At 34.6% G+C, this 22072-nt stretch overlaps 1 protein-coding gene across 8 annotated transcripts in view; it reads left to right on the top strand.

Annotated features, from left to right (window-relative positions):
• SLC4A10 (solute carrier family 4 member 10) overlaps positions 1 to 22072 on the top strand; it is a gene marked incomplete at both ends in the record, with an annotated part of 302735 nt that overhangs the window by 83423 nt on the left and 197240 nt on the right. The window lies entirely within an intron of this gene.

Here is a 22072-nt window from a genome sequence, read left to right as displayed (position 1 = left end):
CTTAGTCATATAGAATATATTAATAGATGTAATTGTTTATTATTATCAGGTTTTTCTTAGGATATTTGAACAAGTGATATTTATAGTAATCGACACCAGCTAAACAATATGAATTTTAGAAATGCGTGTGTGTGTGTGTGTTTGAATTCATGTTTACTTGAGCTTTCTTTTTTTGGGAAGCGGGGAGTAAGTAATGATTCTTTTTGGTGATTAAAAGCAAGATTTGGAGCTCTACAGATTTTTCCAGATTAAGCTTGAATACAGTCAAACTGCATCTCTTATTTTGAATGATAAAAATTGCATAATTTGTTCAAACTGGTAAGGATACCTTGTAGCTAGCTGCTTATAGATAGTGACATATTAAAAAAATTTTTATCTGGAATTTCTTAAGCACAGAAATGATGTTGCTACCATTGTAGTGTGCAACCCCACAGCAATACAAGTTTGTTGAGTAGAATCATGTTTACCAGCATCTGAGCTATGAGCTGATTGCCTGAAATTTGTATTTCAGTATCTAAACTGTTTTAAAAGGCATAAATTTAAATTATTTCTCAGATATTGAGATAATGATGCTCTTGGTCCTCTTAATGTAGATATCTGCTTAAGGCATTGCTTGTAGCTGAAAGCAGATGATAAATCTGTTTTTGTTTTTGCTTTTGTTTTTTTACAAAGAATGCTTGTGACATTTGGGCTTATTTAAGATTTTTTGATCCAGAGATACTCCGCATTAGCTTACTTTCATTTTCAAAATGAAAAGACTTGACTACATTAAACATGTTAATTACAAAGAATAGAGAATCATCATAGCAAAGAATTTGGATTTATATGTCCATTTTATTCTGAAGCTCTGCTATTTATTTAAACTATTTTTATCAAGTTATAATGCATTTAACTTTGTTATAGCATTCTCTCAGAATGACATAGTAGGGCAAGAAAATGTGCCTGTGTTTGACATCCCAATTTTGAAGAAAAGATATTTTATTTTTTATATTATGCATATTTCTTCCTTAACTTTAGAGGACTTGTCAGATATTTGACCAGGTATTCCATATAAAATAAGAAAAACAATGTTGCAGCATTTCTCATCAGAAAGATAGTTTTGTCTTCATAATTCTGTAGTATGGTTAGGACTTAATGCCTCATCAAGGTGATGCTATAGTAATAAAAATGAATATGTTTATCAGAAGACAGAATTGAAAGTCTAAAACAGTGATCTAATTCAGTTAAGGGGTTAGTTTCTCCTTTTTAATTAAAAACACATTAAAAAATTATACCTACTGATATTAGCTATAATTTATATGTTATTCAGGCTACTCAGCCAGCTTATATTCTTATTAGTAGGGAAGATTGCCATATTCTTAAGCTTGATTAGTTTTGGAATGATTTGAATATACCTTTTAGTTGCTACAAAACCTGTTTAATCTGTTAGAATTTATTTCCAGTATTTGCATGTATTAGTCGCTATGAGTACATTCTGTTTCTTGGCATTGCTTTGGGATTCCTCTAGGTATTGGTTTTACAGCATTCTGCTATTTTTCACTGGATTTATAGCCTTTCAAGGAATCAAACTATAAAGATTTTTGGTTACTTTCCTTTAGTGGCACTTACAGGATATCTCAATAATTTTGTAAGGTGAAAAAATTACTATCTTAGATTGTCATTTCTTTTACAAATCAGAGAAAAATTTCTCTCTGTTGCTATGTCGAAATGCATTACCTTAAAAAGTAAAGATTGGTCAGAATGTCACAGACAGTTAAATTTAATGTCAACCTTTTTCCCTGTGCGGCAAGATAATCTTGACCTTTTGAAAGGAATTGATTAGAAATCTGCCTAGGAATGATTGGTCATCTGCTTTTTACAATGGCTGACTCTGTCTTTACTATTTTACATAAGCATTTCATTTTACATTATGAAGGTTTGTAAAGCTAAGCTGTCTAAAAACTATTTGAGTATCATTCAGTTCAGTCAGCGTTACGTAGAAGCGGATCATTTGTGCAATACTGTGTTTGGTGTTGTGAGAAATACAGAAAAGAAAAAGTTGTTTCTTGCTTTCAAGGAGATTATGAAAAAATGTACACAATGAGCCATGTTTACATTTTGAATTGACTTTTCAAAGATGATATGTACAATCAGTTTTAACTTCATATAAACTGATAAATCCTTGGATAAGTTATGTATAACTCTTTTTCTTTTCATGTAAATTTCTTGGTATTAGGGCAATAAAAGATTGGGTCAAAACGTATAATTAAGCATTTCATAATTTTAACAACTGCATTAAATTCCTTTATAATGTGTAATTTGTTGTACCAAGGCATTATAAACTGTGAATCAATAAAATAATTTTGTGTGTTTTATAGGCTATAGATGGCAATTGTTGCTAAGAGTAAGGTGGATCTAGCCCATTGGTAGGAAACAGAAGCAGGGACATCAGGAATGAGCTCAAAACAAGAATGTGACCAGGCCAATCTAATCATGTATTATGGAGGGAGATTTGATTTCATAGAGATTAAACTTTAGAAAGAAAGAGTAGCAGGTTTGGGAGTGTTTGATGCTGACTAGGCCACTGGGGAGTTTTTTCAATAAAATGGGGGGAATAGGATTCACTTCATGTTTTGAGAAGGGGACTGAGAGGAACTTGTTTGGAGGTAGGCTTTAGCCAGCTAGGTGTTGGATATCCAGACACAAGTTCTTATCTCTTTCATACCAGTATGCTGGCTGAAAGTGATAGAGAGGTGGGTACAGCAGGTGGAAAACCCTTGTTTCTCCCAGAATCCTAAACTAGCACATGCTGCCCAATAGTGCCTCCAAAGTACCTGTTTTCTTGTATTAGAGCAACAGAAAATTGATAGGCAATTTTTTTTTCTCGTTTGTAATAGCTAGCTGGGTGCAGTAAGAGGTGGTAAGTAATGGTGGTTAAGTGTTTGAGCTGCTACATTCATTGGGTTGAGACCTTAATTAATACCGTTTACCAACTGTATGATCTTGGGCAAATTACTTAATATTTCTGGGTATCAGTTTTCTCATTTGTAATATAGAGATAATGTACCTACCTCAAAGAGTTGTTGTGAAGACTAAGTGAGATAATGTATATAAAACATTTGTAAGACTATCTGGTGTATAACAAGCACATTATTACCAAAATTATTTGTTGACAATACATTAGTATACACATTCTATGAGCTAGGATGGACAATTGGCAGGTGTTGGTAATGGTAGCCATGCAGTTCACTTTTGTTATCTCTTCTTCATTCTCCTTATTAAATAAGGAATTCAGTTAAAAACATAGAGTATACTGGAATAAAGATGGCTATAAAAATTCAAACAAAGAAAAATATTCTATATCTGATTAAATTCTAACATTACTGACTATAGGAATTGTGATTTGATGAAAAGTGTGTTTAAAGTTTTTTTTTTGCATCTGCTTGCTAGGCTGACTTAAACTTTTATTAGTAGTCTATGTACAGATTCTTTTCCTTCTTATGTTATACCAACTACTTCATTCATGACAAAAATTACTGGACCTTGTCAAGTGTCCTTTAGTTGTTGAAGGTTAAAATTTAGGAGTAAATATTCATGTTTAAGGAAAATAATAGAGAAGTTATATAGCTTAGATTTAGTGATCTGAGTTACTTTTTAATCATTAAAAATTTCTAGGGCAAAAACCTTCACTGAAAGTTGATTTGTTTTAATTTTTAATTTTATTTGTTAATTTATATTTTTATTCTAGATGAAAGACTAAAATGACATGTGTTATAAATACAATACTGTATATGAACATAATAATCCATGTTCCTATTTGATAGAGTATGCTATTTTGAATTGCTGGTGTTTATTAATGTAAAAATATCTGTAGTTGACCCCTGAGCAATGGCGGGGGTTCGGGGAGAAGGTTAGGGATACTGATTTCTTGCGCAGTTGAAAATCTGTGCATAACTTTGACTTCCCTAAAGCTTAAGTACTAAGAGCCTACTGTTGACTGGAAGACTTACTGATAACATAAACAGTCAGTTAACACCTGTTTTGTCTCTTATATGTATTATATACTGTATTCTTACAGTAAAGTGAGCTAGAGAAAAGAAAATGTTAAGAAAAATCTTAAGGAAGAGAAAATACATTTATAGTACTCTACTGTATTTCTTTAAAAAGAATCCACATATAAGTGGATCTGTCCACCTCAAACCCATGTTGTTTTGTCAAGCTCCAGAGTCCAAGTGAATAATTTGATATTTGGATGAAATGTAAGTGCATAAGTGTTACATTTTATGGTAACTTGGCATTGTAGTTCTCTTCTCTTAAGCAATTTTCTCAATGTGCAAATATTTCCCCCAAATGGCACAGAGTCAATCAAATCTCCCACAATGCAGTTTCTTCAAATAAACAAACATACAGAATCTTAATGATATTCTAGTTAAGTGTGTTATAAACACTAAATACAAATAATTGCAAGAGAATGCGCAAAGTAGTGAGTGCGTTGGAGATTCAAAAGAGAGAAGAAAGAGCACAAATCATTCTGCTGTGAATTCAGTGGGCAGAATATTTCAAGCAGAGTGGGGAGAAGAGAGGAGAGGCTAGATGAGGAATTAAGGAAGTATGGAAAAGGTATCATTTGAGGTAGACCTTGAAGGTAGACCTTGAAGACTGGCCAAGATAGGGAAAGGTCATTTTGGGCAGAAGAAACAACACACACAGAGATAGGGAGGCAGAAAGCAAATAATATGTTTGAAAAGTATGGAGTAATTCATTTTGGCTATAGCCTGGTAGGGTAATTCAGGTTAACATAGGAAGGTTTGTTAGGACTAGATAGTATAGTCTTGAATGTTAGATTATGATTTCTAAACTGAGCACAGTTCTGTGCTGATCTACTTATTCTTGGAAGAAAATAAAATAAAAAAACAAAACAGCAGCACCTATATTTTGCAGTCATTCTTAGAGCTCTAACCCTCTTGAGACTTTGAAAATGAAAATTAAATTCCTGAGTAGATTTAGTAGTTAGTAGACAAGGTAGGGGGTAGAAGCAAAATGAAGGATTTTAATAAAATTCTCTATCAAAATTGCACGTGAGAGCATTTCTGTCTATCCACAACCACTCAAAAGTCCTAGATTTCAGATCCTAAGAGACCTCCTGCTTGTCCCTGATGTAAACTCTATTTTATTGGTAGGTAATCTGATTTAGCTTTGGCTTTATTTTTGACATTTCCTAGACCAAGGACAATCTAGTGGGATCATTTTAATATAATGAATATACATGTCACTATGGTGAATATTTGGATAATAAGGACTTTGTCTTTGGGAAAATTGGAAATAGAAATGCAATTTATAATCACAGGAGTCGTAGGGTTATTTTAACTTTACTCTTTGTTCATTTAGAGATGATAAAGTAAACCATCATTGCTAAATACTTTTAATAACGCTTTTAAATCTCCTCCACGCACTAGAAGCATTTTAGTATTGCCTATGGTTAATAAAAAAGCTGGGTAACATCCAAGAGCAGATTTCCTTTAGATGTGACAGCTGGGGTGTGACTTTGTTATCAGACCCAGGAAGATGGTATTTGTGCATGGGAATTGTGAAAAAAATTGGAATTGACTACTTTTACTAGCACATTGTCCATATAAAGTATGTCAGAAGTGAAACTCGAGGAAAACCACAAGCATGAGTAAAAATGAAACTGGATGTAGTAGCTCTTTTGGCTCTATTTTTAGCAGACCCGTATAATTGAGAATTTTCTGTTTCTTCCTGTAGAAGTCTGAATTACTTGAAAACCCCATCTTCTAGATCTTGTGAGGTTGTTTTTATTAATCCTTGTGCTTCACATTGCCAGAAAAGAGTTATATTTATAATAGGGACCCAACAAAATTTTAGTACTTGGTTTAGAATCATGATCCATTTCTGGGAGAAACCTTGGAGATCATTGGGCTTTAGGTTACTTTAAAACTTTAAAACATTTGAACATTTTTTTCTCAAAAAAAAAAAAAAAAGTAGGTAAAGACATTTAGTGATTATCATTTCAAAAATTATTATCATTTCAAAATGATAAAATGATTAAATCCTTTCAAAATTTCAAAAATGATAATATTGGTATTGATAATGATATGCCTTTATCAAACTCCTCTTGTGCTGCATATAAATGTGTACGTTTATTCCTATCCATTTCTTTCTTTTTTTTTTTTTTAAGAGTTACTTATTTATTTTGGAGAGAGGGAGAGGGAAAGAGAATCTCAAGCAGACTCCATGCTGAGCATGAAGCCTGATGCAGGGCTCCATCTTACAACTCTGAGATTAGGACCTGAGCCGAAACCAAGAGTTAGTCGCTAAACTGACTATGCCACCTAGATGCCCCCCCCATTATTTTTTTTTTCTTCTTCTCCTCCTCCTCCTCCTCTTCCTCCTCTTCCTCCTCCTCCTCCTCCTCCTCCTTCTTCTTCTTCTTTTTTTTTTTAAAGATTTTATTTATTTATTTGACAGAGATCACAAGTAGGCAGAGAGGAAGGCAGAGAGAGAGGAGGAAGCAGGCTCCTTGTGGAGCAGAGAGCCTGATGCGGGGCTCGATCCCAGGACCCCGGGATCATGACCTGAGCCGAAGGCAGAGGCTTTAACCCACTGAGCCACTCAGGCGCCCCTTTCTTCTTCTTTTTAATATTTATTCAATCTCATAAGAATTTGAGTCTATTGCAAAGTATAGAGGGAGGCAGTATAGCATAGTAGTTAACAGCTAGTTATCGACCTGGATTCCCTTGTTTGGATCCCATATCTTCTACTTCACTGGCAGTGTTGGTTTTAGGAAAATTACCTGATCCCTGTTTTCCTCAGTGTTGTTATCTGTAAAATGGGGATGCTAAATTGCTAATCTCTAGAGTTCTAATGAGAATCAACTGAATTAATCAATTAATACAAATAAGGTACTTGAAACAGTGTCTAGCTTAACAAATATTAATTATTAGAATTACTTTCCACTGGAAGGAACTTACGTATTTACACACACATTTAGTACATGCATGTATACATACATATACGTATTTAGTACACACATGTATATATGTGTGTATACATTATACTTTAATTATAGACAGTATAATAGGTAAGACACTGAGTAGCTTGCCTAGGATTAAAATTGCCAGCAAAGGATAGGAAGATAGGGGATTCAAACTGGAAAGTTCGCTCCAGAGCTCTTGCTCTTAACCATTGTGTTATACTGCTTAGGATTATATACACTTGAATTAGATAGCCATGAGTAAGTTAGTATATTCTAAATGCCAAACTTGAGACAAGAGATATCAAAGCAAACAAACTGTTGTGGAAGACTTCTTGAAGAGGGTTTAACTTACTTTCATTATACTCTTTTTTGTTTTCTCTTCCACTACCAAAAATACATATAAAGTCATTAGCACAGTTCCTGCCATAGTGCTTCATAAATTATGGTTATTATTGTCATAATCTTTCTGATAATTTCTTCTGAATCTTCCCTATTCGGTGCAATGTACTGTTTGAAAATCATGTACTCATTTATACTCATGACTTAACTTACCCACTAGTGATTCTTAATTGTGACTGTGCATCAGAATTGAATATTTAGTTTTTTAAACACTGAGGCACCAACCTTATCTCAGAAGTACTAAAGTCTATGGAGATAGAATCCAGGCTTCCACATTTCCAGCAAGCTTTCCAAGTGAATCTCATGAGCAGCCAGAATTGAGAACTGCTGCTTCACTTGGTGATTTCAGAATAGAATAGAATTCCAAATCTATAGCTCAAATCTACATCTTAACCTCATTCTAGTGTTTCGGACATTGCATCTTGTTAGACATCTCTGCTCATTTCTTTTATAAATATCTCAAACTTGCTATGTCCCAAACTAACTTATTATTTTATCTTCAAAACCTCTTTGCTTTCCATAGCATAATGACCTGATCTTTATTCCAACTTTTTTTTTATCCTAATCTTAGATCCAATTACTGACCAAGTTATGTACCTTCTTTCTCATAGGGAATCTAAAGTTTATCCCTTCTTTCCATTCCCCATTGTCTTGACGTTAGTATGAATTCATATTCATTTTTCCCCTGAACTATTATAATCATTTCTTAATTGATATTTCTTTTTTTTTCCATTTTCCCATCCCCAAAGCAACCTACTCATTACCATTCAGCTGCCTTAATACTCTTTTCTGAATGTGAACCAGGAATAGGCATGTACCTACTTTTAAAAAGATTTTATTTATTTATTTGACAGACAGAGATCATAAGTAGGCAGAGAGGCAGGCAGAGGGAGAGGAAGGGAAGCAGGCTCCCTGCTGAGCAGAAAGCCCGATGTGGGGCTCGATCCCAGGACCCTGGGATCATGACCTGAGCCGAAGGCAGAGGCTTTAACCCACTGAGCCACCCAGGCGCCCAGGCATGTACTTACTTTAATTAATTCTAAGGCTCCTCATTACTTTCAAGATAATTTTCAGAGTTCGGATAAGTAAGAACATCAGTATCTGTCTTTCTCCGTCTGACTTATTATTTCATTCAGCATAATACCCTCAGTCCATCTATGTTGGCACAAATAGCAAGATTTCTTTCTTTCTCATGGCTGAATAATATTCCATTGTATTTATTTTGTCCGTTTATCTACCATTGGGCAAATTAGGTTATTTCCCTATCTTGGATATTGCGAATAAAGTGATAATGAACACAGGAGTGCAGATAGTTCTTGAGATCGTGATTTTATTTCTTTTGGATATATACCCAGAAGCAGAATTGCTGCATCATGTGGTAGTTCTATTTGTAATTTTTTGAGGAATGGGGAAGTGACATTTAAACTTAGCCATCTTTAGTTAAACTTAGTCTAAATTCTACTAGTTAGAGACAGACTCTCTCAAACCTTTTAAAATGCTGTCCTTTTTGCATATAATGTCTTTGGCCCCTCATTTGTCTTTGTATTTGCCTGACTCACTGTTATGCCTCAGGTTTTATTTAGATTAAGCATTGCCTCCCATTGAAATATTGCCTATTCCTTCAGAGTGAATTAAGTTTTTTTTCCCTGATGTTCCTCTGGATTCTAGTTAAGTGAAGCACAATACATTCTACATTGTAGCCATGATTTTTCTTGTCTTGACTATAAACTGTTTAAGGGCAAAGGCAGTGTCTTATTTCTTTAATGCTAACATGAATACAGTGCCTGGCAGATGGTAACTACTTAATGAATTTTTGTTGAATAACAAAATGGAGAATTAGTATGAAAAGTTCATGGAAAAAATATGGCCTGGACACCAATAAGAATTCATATTACCTGAGGTATATAAGTAGGATGGAACCAGACTAAAGTATTTTAAATGTAAATTAAGGAGTTTTAGGTTTTATGGTTAACTAATATAATGCTTTTGCAGTGTAACATATTGACCTGCTTTCAAACCAGTCTCTACCCCTTAATAGCTAAGGATTCTGGGAAAGTTTCTGAGTCTCTTTAAGTCTCAGAATACTCTTCTGTTTTTGAGGATTTCTAATGAATAAACATCTATAAAGTTTTAGCACTGTGCCTGGCACATTGCAAGCATTATAATGAATGTTAGTCCTCCTGAAACTGCTTCTCCTCCTCTTCTCCCTGCCTGTTCCCCTCCCCTCCACTTCCTCCTCCTCCTTTTTTGTTAGTTGTTCTTATTATTGCAATCATATGGAAAACTGAGAAAAGTCAGACAGCTAAGGGACTAACAATTTCAGACTGCACAGTTAGAATTATCCAGTTACTAACCACTCAGATTGCCATCAGAGAAATAAAATGTTAGTTCTAGTTCTAGCTCTACTTTTGCCTTACTGTAAAGCTTGAATGTGTCTGAATTGACTCATACAAAAACTTAAAATGAAAGTAATAGTATTAATGCTTTCTTCACGAGGATGTTATAATCATTTGGGGATTTGTATCTTTTGAAATTAATCAATATTAAAAGAGTGGGGATTTATATCTTTTGAAGTCACTGATACCACATGCTTTTGTATAAGTTGTGCCATTTGTCTGTAATGCATATTAAATTAAAATAGTGGGGATTTATACTTTTTGAAGTCAAATTAAAAGAGTGGGGATTTATATCAAATTAAAAGAGTGGGGATTTATATCTTTTGAAGTCACTGATATCACATGCTTTTGTAGAAGTTGTGCCATTTGTCTGGAATGCTCTTCTTTTTATTCAACTTGATAATTTTATTTGTCCTTTAAGATTCAGTTTAAGCATCAGTTAGTGGTGTTATTGCATTCTTGCCAAAATAATTAATATACATAGTTAATATATTTATTTTCTCCAATATAATTAATATAATATTAATTAACAATTATAAAAATTGAAATTGTTCTGTAAAACACCACTGTGACAAAATTAGGAACCAAGCACAATAAAATTAAGCTAAGATAGACACTACAGACTAAATACCTGGCTACCAGACTTTGTTCCACATATAACCTATGGCTTTTTGCCTTAAACATGCATCTTCTTCAAAGCATAATGACAATCAGTTCTTTTCAGTTACTTGATATTCGGGTAGTCATAGCTAACTATATCTGTCTGTTTGCCAATCATTTGATTGACTAAATCAGGAAGATGTAATGTTTCTGTAGAATTTGAAGTCATATCTTTCTTTGTTCTTCCTATTCCTCTTCCCTCCTTGAAAATTCTCTAGAGACTTAGAAATAAATGAGATACACAAATACAATGCATTTTAATGTATTCTTTTCCAAGTTACTATTATTTAAGAAAATAAATTCTTATATAAACTTTCATGTATATGAAGTTCATATTTTATCTCTTAAAAGTACTTTTATTCATTGGAGACGACCAGTTCATAATTAACTGGATATTCTTTTAAATGTTTTCACATTTTTATCTATTTTTTAAAGATTTATATTCATTTATTTGTGTGTGAGAGAGAGAGAGAGAGAGAGTGCACAAGCTGGGGGAGAGGGAGAGGGAGAAGCACACTCCCCACTTATCCCCGGACTCCAAGATCATGACCTGAGCCCAAGTCAGATGCATAACTGGTTGAGTCACCCAGGCACCCCTAAATGTTTTCACATTGTAAATGACAAATGCAACTACCACAAGGTCAGTGTTAATGGATTTTGCATCTCAAAAGCAGGCAATTTAGCGGCAATTGTGTTCCCTTCTCTGATCCTTTCTGTTGTCATCATGGACTTAAGAAAGCTGATCATTTCTTAAGTAATCTCCACACTGTTCTCCAAAGTGGCTGCACCAACTTGCATTCCCACCAACAGTGTAAGAGGCTTCCCCTTTCTCCACATCCTCTCCAACACACGTTTCCTGTCTTTCTAATTTTGGCCATTCTTACTGGTGAGAATGCAAGTTGGTGCAGCCACTTTGGAGAACAGTGTGGAGATTCCTCAGGAAATTAAAAATAGAGCTTCCCTATGACCCTGAAATTGCACTGCTGGGTATTTACCCCAAAGATACAGATGTAGTGAAAAGAAGGGCCATCTGTACCCCAATGTTTATAGCAGCAATGGCCACGGTCGCCAAACTGTGGAAAGAACCAAGATGCCCTTCAACGGATGAATGGATAAGGAAGATGTGGTCCATATACACTATGGAGTATTAATGCTTCCTTCAGAAAGGATGAATACCCAACTTTTGTAGCAACATGGACGGGACTGGAAGAGATTATGCTGAGTGAAATAAGTCAAGCAGAGAGAGGCAATTATCATATGGTTTCACTTATTTGTGGAGCATAGCAAATAACAGGGAGGACATAGGGAGATGGAGAGGAGAAGGGAGTTGAGGGAAATTGGAAGGGGAGATGAACCATGATAGACTATGGACTCTGAAAAACAATCTGAGGATTTTGAAGGGGCAGGGGGTGGGAGGTTGGGGGAGCCAGGTGGTGGGTATTAAGGAGGGCGCATATTGCATGGAGCACTGGGTGTGGTACAAAAAACAATGAATTCTGTTAAGCTGAAAAGAAATAAAAAACAAAACAAAACTAAAAAAAAGAAAGCTGATCATTTACCTAAAATGAGAAAAGCTTATCTTGAATGTCATATTAATTAATTTCTTGGTTTTGTGTGTGTTCTCCAAACTTAGACTGATTTCTTTCACAAACTTCAGAAGATGGAGAAATCTGAAGTAGAGAGGAAATGGAAGCTGTGGTGTATGATTAACTGAGATTTTTGTTTTAACATTTTGGGGACCTGAGTTTTCTCATCTTTAAAATAAGGATTATAGATTTGACGATTTTAGAGTTTTCCCAGAAGCCATATTCCAAGTCCATTATTCTAATAGTTTGTTTTAATATTTTAAGTCAATGTTACCCTTTCTTTATTTACATACTTAAAATTATCTGTTGGGGAGCATTTACATTTTTTTCTCATTGCTTTTTTTCCTTGTAATGTTGACATTTTTTTTAGACATCTTTCATTGTTTTTCTTCTCACAGCTCCATTATGTTCATTCCTTTTCATTTTAAAATCTCTGTTCTCACTTAGCTATTTCTGTACCAAAGAATATATTCTTTACTCTCTGTTTCTTTAAGTTCTTCTTTTAAGACCTTTCTTCATTTCATAGAAAAGCATGTTCTATCATTCTATTGCATTTTAAAGGAGTACTTTTAAATATCTACCCAGTTATGCTCACTGTTTTGATGCAAAGATAGTAATTTGTTTATCTATATGCTTCTGTTTAGTTTTCCAGCATTTAACTCTGGAAATAGGAATATTGAAAAATTGTTTATATTAGTGAGAAATTAGATAAAAATCTAAGTGGCCAATACCACAGGAAAGATTAACTAAGCTGTATGTTTTCAACCTTTTAAAATATGTAGCCATTAGGAGTGCCTGGGTGGCTTAGTCGGTTAAGTGTCTACCTTTGGCCCAAGTCATGATCCTTGCATCCAGGGATGGAGTTCTATATTGGACTCCTTTCTCAGCGGGAAGCCTGCTTTTCCCTCTGCCTGCCGCTTGCACTGCTTGTTCTCAGGCACTCTCTCTTTGACAAATAAATAAACAGAATCTTTAAAAACGAAACAAACAAAAAATAAAATATGTAACCACTAGATAGTATAATTTGGAGAAGTATAAATATAAAAATGTTTGTTTTCTTGTTAAGGTAGGCCAAGGTATGCTGCAGTAACAACTCCAAAATCTCAATGGTTCATACAATAAATACAATAAATGTGGGTCAGGGCTGAGACTGGGAACTTCTCTTCCACATGAATTCATTCAGGAATTCAGACTAATGGAAGTTTAATGATTTTATAGCTGTACCACCTGGACTACCTGATCTGTACCCCTGGGAAGAGAGGAGCACAAAGCAATCACACTCATTTCTCTGTACTTTGGCCCAGATGTGACATATCATCACTTTGCTTATGTCCCTTTGGTCAACACTAGTTACAACAATGGCCTGAGAAATGTATAATGTTTTTCTTGTATCCAGGAAGAGAAAGAAGACAACACAATATTATGAATGCTAGTAATAACCACATTTTAAGATTAAGAAACCAATATTTATAACTATATGCTTATATATTCTTATATAGATTAGAGGAAAATGTAGAAAATTATAAGATTTCAGAAAGAGGGCTTGAATGACTTAATTTTTTTACTAAAATATCTGTTGTTACCGTTAATGTTGTTTATGTGGTATGTTAAAATTGGGAGAAAAATGGCTAAATTTTGAGAAAATGAAGCAGTATGTCACACAGTAGAAAGAACATGAATTTTTTTTTTTAAGATTTTATTTATTTATTTGACAGATCACAAGTAGGCAGAGAGGCAGGCAGAGAGAAAGAGAGGGAAGCGGGCTCCCCGCTGAGCAGAGAGCCCGATGCGGGGCTCGATCCCAGGACCCTGAGATCATGACCTGAGCCGAAGGCAGAGGCTTAACCCACTGAGCCACCCAGGCGCCCCGAAAGAACATGAATTTTAAAGTCATATAAAATTTGATTCAAATCTTAATCCTGCCTCATATTAGTTGTATAAGTTATACTCATGGGCAAATTATTTAACCTATCTTAACTGAGCTTCAGATTCCTCATCTTTGCAGTAGGGATAAAAATATCTACCTTCTAGAACTTTTGGGAGGATTATATAAGATAAAGTATATTTACTTAACTAATATTAATATAGAACTCCCATTTTAGCATGCAAGCAACATGTAACTCATGTAATCTTCATAAAAACTATGTAAAGTAAATACTGTAATCCCCATTTTGCATTTGAGGAAATCGAGACAGAAAGAACTTGCTCAAAATCAAATGGTTAAGGGTTTTTAATTTTCTTTCTATATATCCCTTGCATTTTGAAATTTTGAATTAGAAAATTTAAGAACACAAGTGTTTTTGGTTGGTTGGTTTTGTTCTTTTTTAGATCTAAAGGGGAAGTAAATAAAATGGCCCTCTCCACTCCCTTTCTCACATTTTTTTTTTTTTTTTTAAAGATTTTATTTATTTATTTGTCAGAGAGAGTGAGCACAGGCAGACAGAGAGGCAGGCAGAGGCAGAGGGAGAAGCAGGCTCCCTGCTGAGCAAGGAGCCCGATGTGGGACTCGATCCCAGGACGCTGGGATCATGACCTGAGCCGAAGGCAGCCGCTTAACCAACTGAGCCACCCAGGCGTCCCCCTTTCTCACATTTTTGACATTTGTATTAGAAAATCACTTTGCTTAAAGTTGGTATTAAATATAACAGAAGTCAATATTTGTAATTGCATCACTAATCAGGTTTCCACCACTTTATTCATGATATTGTAGAGCATATCACTAATAAACAATTACTGAGTTTAAAGAAAAAAATCACCAAACTGGTTAGACTTGCTTGTTTTGCTTTTTAAGTATTTAAACACTACACTTTCCGTAACTCATGGGTATACTCGAAGTATCTCCTTTCACTGCTTGTTTTCTTATCACTGAAGTTCATCTTCTAATGTTTTATTTATCTTACTCCTTGGTACTGTTTTAGTCATCTAAAAATATCTTGAAATTTTTCTGTTCATTTAATTCATAATGCCTTATAAATATTATTTTATTATCTCCATTCTCTGACTTGGTTTGGTTTTGTTTATATTAGAAAACTTCTTTCCATCTAATTATTGAATTATTGAGTATCCAAACCCACTTTACCTATAAATCATTAAAATACAGACATTAAAGCTTATTTCTGCTTTAGTAATTCATATAATTGACTAATGTGTATGTAGGCCAACTCAGATCTGTCCTAATTTATGAAGAGGAGACCAAATACTTACGTAGTGCTCTAATTTCATAGATTCTTACAAAGTTGTAAAGAACAAATCCTTACTTACTGTGGAAATGGTAAAAATTACTAATTAGGGCCTCCTGGTAGCTCAGGCAGTTGAGTGTCTGATTTCAGCTTGAGTCATATTCTTGGGGTCCTGGGATGAGCTCTGCACTGGGCTCTGCAGTCAGTGGGGAGTCTGCTTCTCCTTCTCCCTCTCCCAATGCTCCTTCCCCTCCCCCTACTCATGCTCTCTCTCTCAAATAAATAAATAAAATCTTAAAAAAAAAATCAAAACCATGGTGAGCTACTAGGTCACACCAGTCAGAATGGCTAAAATTAACAATTCAGGAAACAACAGATGTTGGTGAGAATACAGAGAAAGGGGAACTCTCTTATATTGTTGGTGGGAATGCAAGCTGGTGCAGCCACTCTGGAAAAAAGTATGCATTCCTTCAGAAAGTTAAAAATAGAGCTACCTTATGACCCAGCAAATGCACTCGTAGGTATTTATCCAAAAGATGCAAACATAGTGATTCAAAGAGTCACAAGCACCCCAGTGTTTATAGCAGCAGTATTCACAATAGCCAAAATATGCAAAGAGCCCAGATGCCCAGACAAATAAAGAAGGTATGGCATATATAAAAAAATGATTATTACTTTGCCTACAAAAAATAATGAAATCTTACTATTTGCAGTGACATGGATGGAACTAGAGGGTATTATGCTAAATGAAATAAGTCAGTCAGAGAAAGACGAATAGCACATGATTTCACTCATATGTGGAATTTAAGGAAACAAAACATGAACATGGAGAAGGGAAGGAAAAATAAAATAAGATGAAAACAGAGAGAGAGAGACAAACCATAAGACTCTAAACTCTAGTAAACAAACAGAGTTGCTGGAGGGGAATTGGGTGGGGCAAAGGGGTAACTGGGGTAATTGAGTGATGGGCATTAAGGAGGGTACTTGATGTAATGAGTACTGGGTATTAACTGGTGAATCACTAAATTCTACCTTTGAAACTAGTAATACACTCTATGTTAATTAAATTGAATTCAAAAATTTTCTAAAAAGAAAAAAATTACTACTTATATTTTAAAATATATACATATAATTTTATGCCCTTCTTATAATTGATACTAATTGATATTATAAGTCTATAGTGTATCAGTAAAACTGTCAGGATTTGGGCTGACAGGAGTGGAGAAGGGTATTGACATATGGAAGAGTTATAAATGTTATTATCTTAGGCTAAAGCACAGAGAGCTACATGAATGCAAACCAAAAATGACCCTTAATTACACTGAAGCAGAAAAGAATATAAAAAGAAATCAGCTATTGTACGACTAGAAAGGATTCTAGGAATCACAAAGTTGATTTTTAAACTCATCTTTATTTTCTTTATTTTTGTTTATATCGTTCAGTTTTTTGGCTCAGAATTCCTTGTTTCTCAGATATCCTTTCTGGGATCATTGCTTTTTCTGAAGTATATACTTTGAAATCTTTTTACAGAGGATGCCTTAGTGAAAAATTCTTATAATTTCTGTTTATCTGAAGTGGGTTTCTTGAATGATAACTTAGCTGGGTATCCACTTCTAGATTCACAGTGATTTTTCTTTAGCTTTCTGAAGCTATTGTGTTACTGTCTTCTGGCCTCTATTTTTGTTTGTCATTCCTATGTAGGTAATCTTTTCTTTTTCCTTTGCTGCTTTAAAATGTGTCATTCTGCAGTTTCACATGATATGAAGAAGTGTGAATTATACTTTAATTATCCTGTTTGTGATTCACTGTGATTCCTGAATCTGTGGATTCATGTATTTTATCAATTCTGGAAATTTTTCACCTATTATTTTCAAATAGTACTTTTCCCTCATTTTTTCCATTCTTGTCTTCTAGAAATCCATTTAGGTATATGTCAGACTTTATCATATTATCCTCATTTAAAAAATTATCTATATTAGGGACGCCTGGGTGGTTCAGCCAGTTAAGTGTCTGCCTTCAGCTCAGGTCATGATCTCTAGGTCCCGGGATCAAGCCCTAAGCTGGGCTTCCTGCACAGTGGGGAGTCTGCTTCTCTTTCTCCCTTTGCCCCTCCCCCTGCTTGTGCGTGCTCTCTCACTCTCTCTCCCCCCCCAAATAAATGTATAAAATCTTTAAAAATTATCTATTTCATATTTTTCATATCCTTATCATTCTATGCTATATTCTATGTAATTTTTTCAGATCTTTTTGCCAGTTCCCTAATTTGTATATCATTTGTCCAGTCTACTATTTTACTCATCTATGGAGTTTTCAATTTTAAGGATTATATGTATAAGTATTATATATATTATTTTTCAAATTTTTAGAAGTCCAATATTTTCATATTAAGATACTTGTCCTGGGTTTTAGAAGTTTCCTTTCCAGGGATTTGGATTGTTAGGAGAACAAAATCAGTAGCTTGGTGTTCTAGTATCCAGTCTTGCTCTGGGTCTAACTAATCTCTTTTACCCTTCTTCAAATAACCGGGCTTTTGTCTTGATACTTGTAACTGAACTACTACTTTGCCCCCTTGTCTGCCTGACAAAGATGCAATCATCTTTTAAAATTCAGCTCAAGCGTTTCTTTCAATGGAGTCTTTACTGACTTTCTTGGAGAAAAATAGTAACTGTTATGGTTGAATGTCACCTATATGAATTTCTTTCATAATGCCATTGTTGTTGTACTTATTATGAAGTTATAAGTTCTTTGAGGGAAGCAACAGTGTATTTAAATTTTTGTGGCCCTAATGATACAGATAATCATATAAATAATAGTAATAAAAAATAACATTTACTGAGACCTTGATTAGGAAATTCAAGGACTTTACATGTGTTGATAAGTCACTTGACATACAGATTACATAAGATGTCTAAAATCACACAATTAGGTGTTAACTGAAACAAGAATTAAATTCAGGTATAGCCCCACATGCAAACTCTCAGTGTTTATCCAACACTGCATTTTTCTTGACCTCCTAAATGGGAGCATCAGCAGCAGAGGGATAGCCTTACCAGCAAGAACTTGAACCTGAGCACCAAACAAGCCCATGGGGATGTGTCAGATGCTTAAAGCAGGACATAGTGGGACAAATGAAGGAAGGCCTACAAGACAGATGGGGCCTCGTAGGACACTTATGAGCAAGCAACATGAAGAGAGAAAAGACAGCAGGAAGCAACAATGAGGAAATCTAGCAGCCGTTAATATTATTTTCTGGGTACAAATTGGGTTCATGTGCAGAACTGAGGCTCTAGAAGGACTCTTAAGAAAAAGGCAGGAATCATCCACAATTCAAAACAAATTGGGGGGATCAGGTGGGCAAACAAGGCAGAAACTCAGCTACACATGTATCAGTGCCTTCTAAAATACTTTCAGCTAATCAAAACTGGTCTTAACTTCTCAAACACTTTTTATCCTTACACCGCCAGATGTTAGGTCCAGTAGGAGAGCTAGTATTCTTTAGGTCTCAGTGGCAGTAATAATAATAATAATACTGTATATGCTGATGAAGTTAACCCTGAGCCAGAAATAACTTATCATTAGAAGATTTTAAATTTACTGACTTACCTGTGTAGTCCACCAACTGGTCTTTAAGGTTTACATGGGTGGAGTGTTCCAAGTAAATGAGATGAGAAAAATCTTGAAATTTTTACATGATGATTTAGCTTATGCCTTCTTAGCCCTATTCCTCTAATAGCATTTTATTCTTCAACTCTTATCCTCAGTTCTATTTTTTTTCTTACATCCCTAAAGATGAAATAACAGGGCACCTGGGGGGCTCAGATGGTTAAGCACCTGCCTTTGACTCAGGTCATGATCCTGGGGTCACGGGTTAGAACCCCACATTAAGCTCCCAGCTCAGCAGGGAGTCTGCTTCTCCCTCTCTCTTTCCCTCTCCCCCTGCTTGTGCTCTCTCTGTGTGTCTGTCTCTCTCAAAATCATAAAAAAAAAAAATAAATAAAGAGGAAATAACACATTTACTTTGTGTAAGTAAGCGAAACCTAACTGCCATCTCCCCAACTCAGTATTTTGGAAAGGCACTCAACTGACTCTTTGTTAAAAATACATAGGAATGGGGAAAGAGTGATTATTGGGCTATTTTATTTTTTAAACAAAATTTAAAAAGATTTATTTATTTGAGAGAGAGAGAGAATGAATAGGAGGGGCTTAGGGAGAGGGAGAGAGAATCCCAAGCAGACTCCATGCTGAGTGCAGAGCCAGAGCCTGACCTGGGGTTGCATCCCAGGACACTGAGATCATGACCTGAACTGAAACCAAGAGTCGGATGCTCAACCAACTGAGCCACCCAGGTGTCCGTAGGCTACTTTAGAATATTTCCTATGACTTAATTAACACCGTATATAAGACAGATTTAACTTGTATTGCCATGAGATGGTATAGTCTACATTTTAGAGTAGATACTGGATTCTAAATACCTGGCTTCAAAGCAATGTCCTAGTAACTAGGTAGGTTTATTTATTTTATGAAAATATAATATATGAAATGAATTTCAAAGTTAGACTTGGATTATGCTTAGATTCCATTTTGGCTAGGATTTATTGAACTCTTATGATATGTTAATTTCTGACATGATGCTTTCATATCTCTTGTTCTATTTAACATAGCATAGTAAAATCAGAGATTAAATGGTTGACTTTTTATGCTTGTAAAATACTTAAACTTACATGGTAATGAAAAAATATCCTTTAGGGTAAATACAGATGCGTGTATTGAATATTAACACTGAATCCAAGTGTTAATGTTCAGTTTTCTTAATTTCATAATTTAAAGTAAAATGTAATAAAAATAATGAACACTTAAAATTTAGCTTTCAGATCATGTTTATAAAATATGTGTGTCTATATATTTCTTCTCATTAAATCAGTAGTGGAAAATGTTTCATTTATATTAACCAAGGTACTAATCCATAGTTTGAGAGAGACCCTGTAAACTGAGTTAAAAAGGTAATTTTTTTCTCCATCATACTTGAATGGAGAAGAGGAAAAATTAACTGTTTGCACTAAAATGTTTTGTTTTGTTGCAACATAGAAAAATAACCAAGCAAAATATTATAATCCATATTTTTCATCAATTTTTTTCCTATCTTTACCATCCGCTGTATTCATTTCTCCAATCTCACACCTACCTTGATGTGGGAGTTGGGGCTAGAGTTAGAAGGATAATCTTATCAAAAAGCACTTTGGTGCTTGTGTGTTTATTAGGTCACTTTGTCATGAAAATATTTTATGATATTAAAGAAAATATTTTGAAATGGCAAAAAAAAGACACCTCATGTGTAGAAATGTATATCTACATTTCTTGAGTTATGGGGAACATTCTTTGCAAGTGTAAAATACTCCTACTTAATTAATTATTCTTTTTCCACTCCTTTTCACACATCTAGAATTTTATGTCCTCTTTTTCATTTCTTTCAGGAATTAAGTATTCTTGAATTAATCATGCCTATTGAGAGTTCTTTGATGACTCACTGTCTGTTTCCCACCATTTTATCCTCTACCTTTCATTCAACAGTTTTTTTTTTTTTTTTTGGATAGGTATTTCCTAGTCAAAGTTTTGTATGTAGGTTGCCATTTTGATTATAAGTCCATTTCCACAAAATTTAATGTCATGGATTTTAGTCACTAAACATGACGCATATGTTTAGGTTAGGGTCACAGCAGGAAAGAGATGTCACTTGAAAAGCGTGATAAGAAGAGTTTAATGAAGGGACTATTTTTTAAAGGCATAAGCAGGATAAAGGGAAATCAACAGAGTTGATGAAATACCAGGAACTGGCAGCAACAGAAAACTGTCTAGACCTGAAAACTTCTAGACCTGAAGCTGCAAGATATGGAAATAGTTAATGTAAACTGGCAAGATCTAGAACTATAGGGGAGCAGATGACAAGATATTGTCTGTGATAGAGGAATACAGCCATTGCCAACTTACGGCTCAACAAGGCCCATATCTCCTGTTCCCACCATCCAGTCTCATTCTCTCATTGGCTGAGCTCAGGAGACAGCTAGATAGCTAGGGGACCTGGTGATGCAGTCCACAAAGATATAGAACATGGTAGAAAAGAGGAGTGGAACGTGGTTCTGTAATGGCTAGTGGCATATATATAGCATACCATGTTATCCTAATAACTAATAAAAAGTCAGAAAATGTGGTTGCTTTTTAAAAAATTTGAGTATAGTTGACACACAATGTTACATTAGTTTCAGTGATTTGACAAGTTTTTACATTATGCTATGTTTGCCGCAAGTGTAGCTACCATCTGTCACCATACGTCCCTATTACAATATCATTGACTATATTCCTTATGCTGTACCTTTTATTTCCATGATTTATTCATTCCATAACTGGAAGCCTGTATCTTCCACTCCCCTTCATCCATTTTGCCCACCCCCTACCCACCTCCCCTCTGGCAACCATCAGCTTGTCCTCTGTATTTATAGGTCTAATTCTGCTTTTTGTTTGCTTATTCATTTTTTAAGGTTCCGCTACAAGTGAAATCATATGGTATTTGTCTTTCTTAGTCTAACTCATTTCATTTAACATAAATTCCCTCTAGGTCCATTCATGTTGTTTCAAATAGCAATATCCCATCCTTTTTTATGACTATGTAATATTTCATTACATATCTTCCTTACTCATTTGTCTATTGATGGACACTTAGATTTCTTCTATATCTTAGCTATTGCAAATGATGCTGCAATGAACATAGGGGTGCATATATCTTTTCAAATTAGTGTTTTATTTTCTTTGTGTAAATACCCAGTAGTGGAATTATTGGATCATATAGTAATTTTATTTTCAATTTTTTGAGGAATCTCCATACTG

The sequence above is a fragment of the Martes martes genome, assembly GCF_963455335.1.
Source record: "Martes martes genome assembly, chromosome: 3".
Lineage (NCBI taxonomy): Eukaryota > Metazoa > Chordata > Mammalia > Carnivora > Mustelidae > Martes > Martes martes.
Note: the sequence above shows the minus strand (reverse complement) of the source record. Positions and strands in the feature narration are given on the sequence as shown.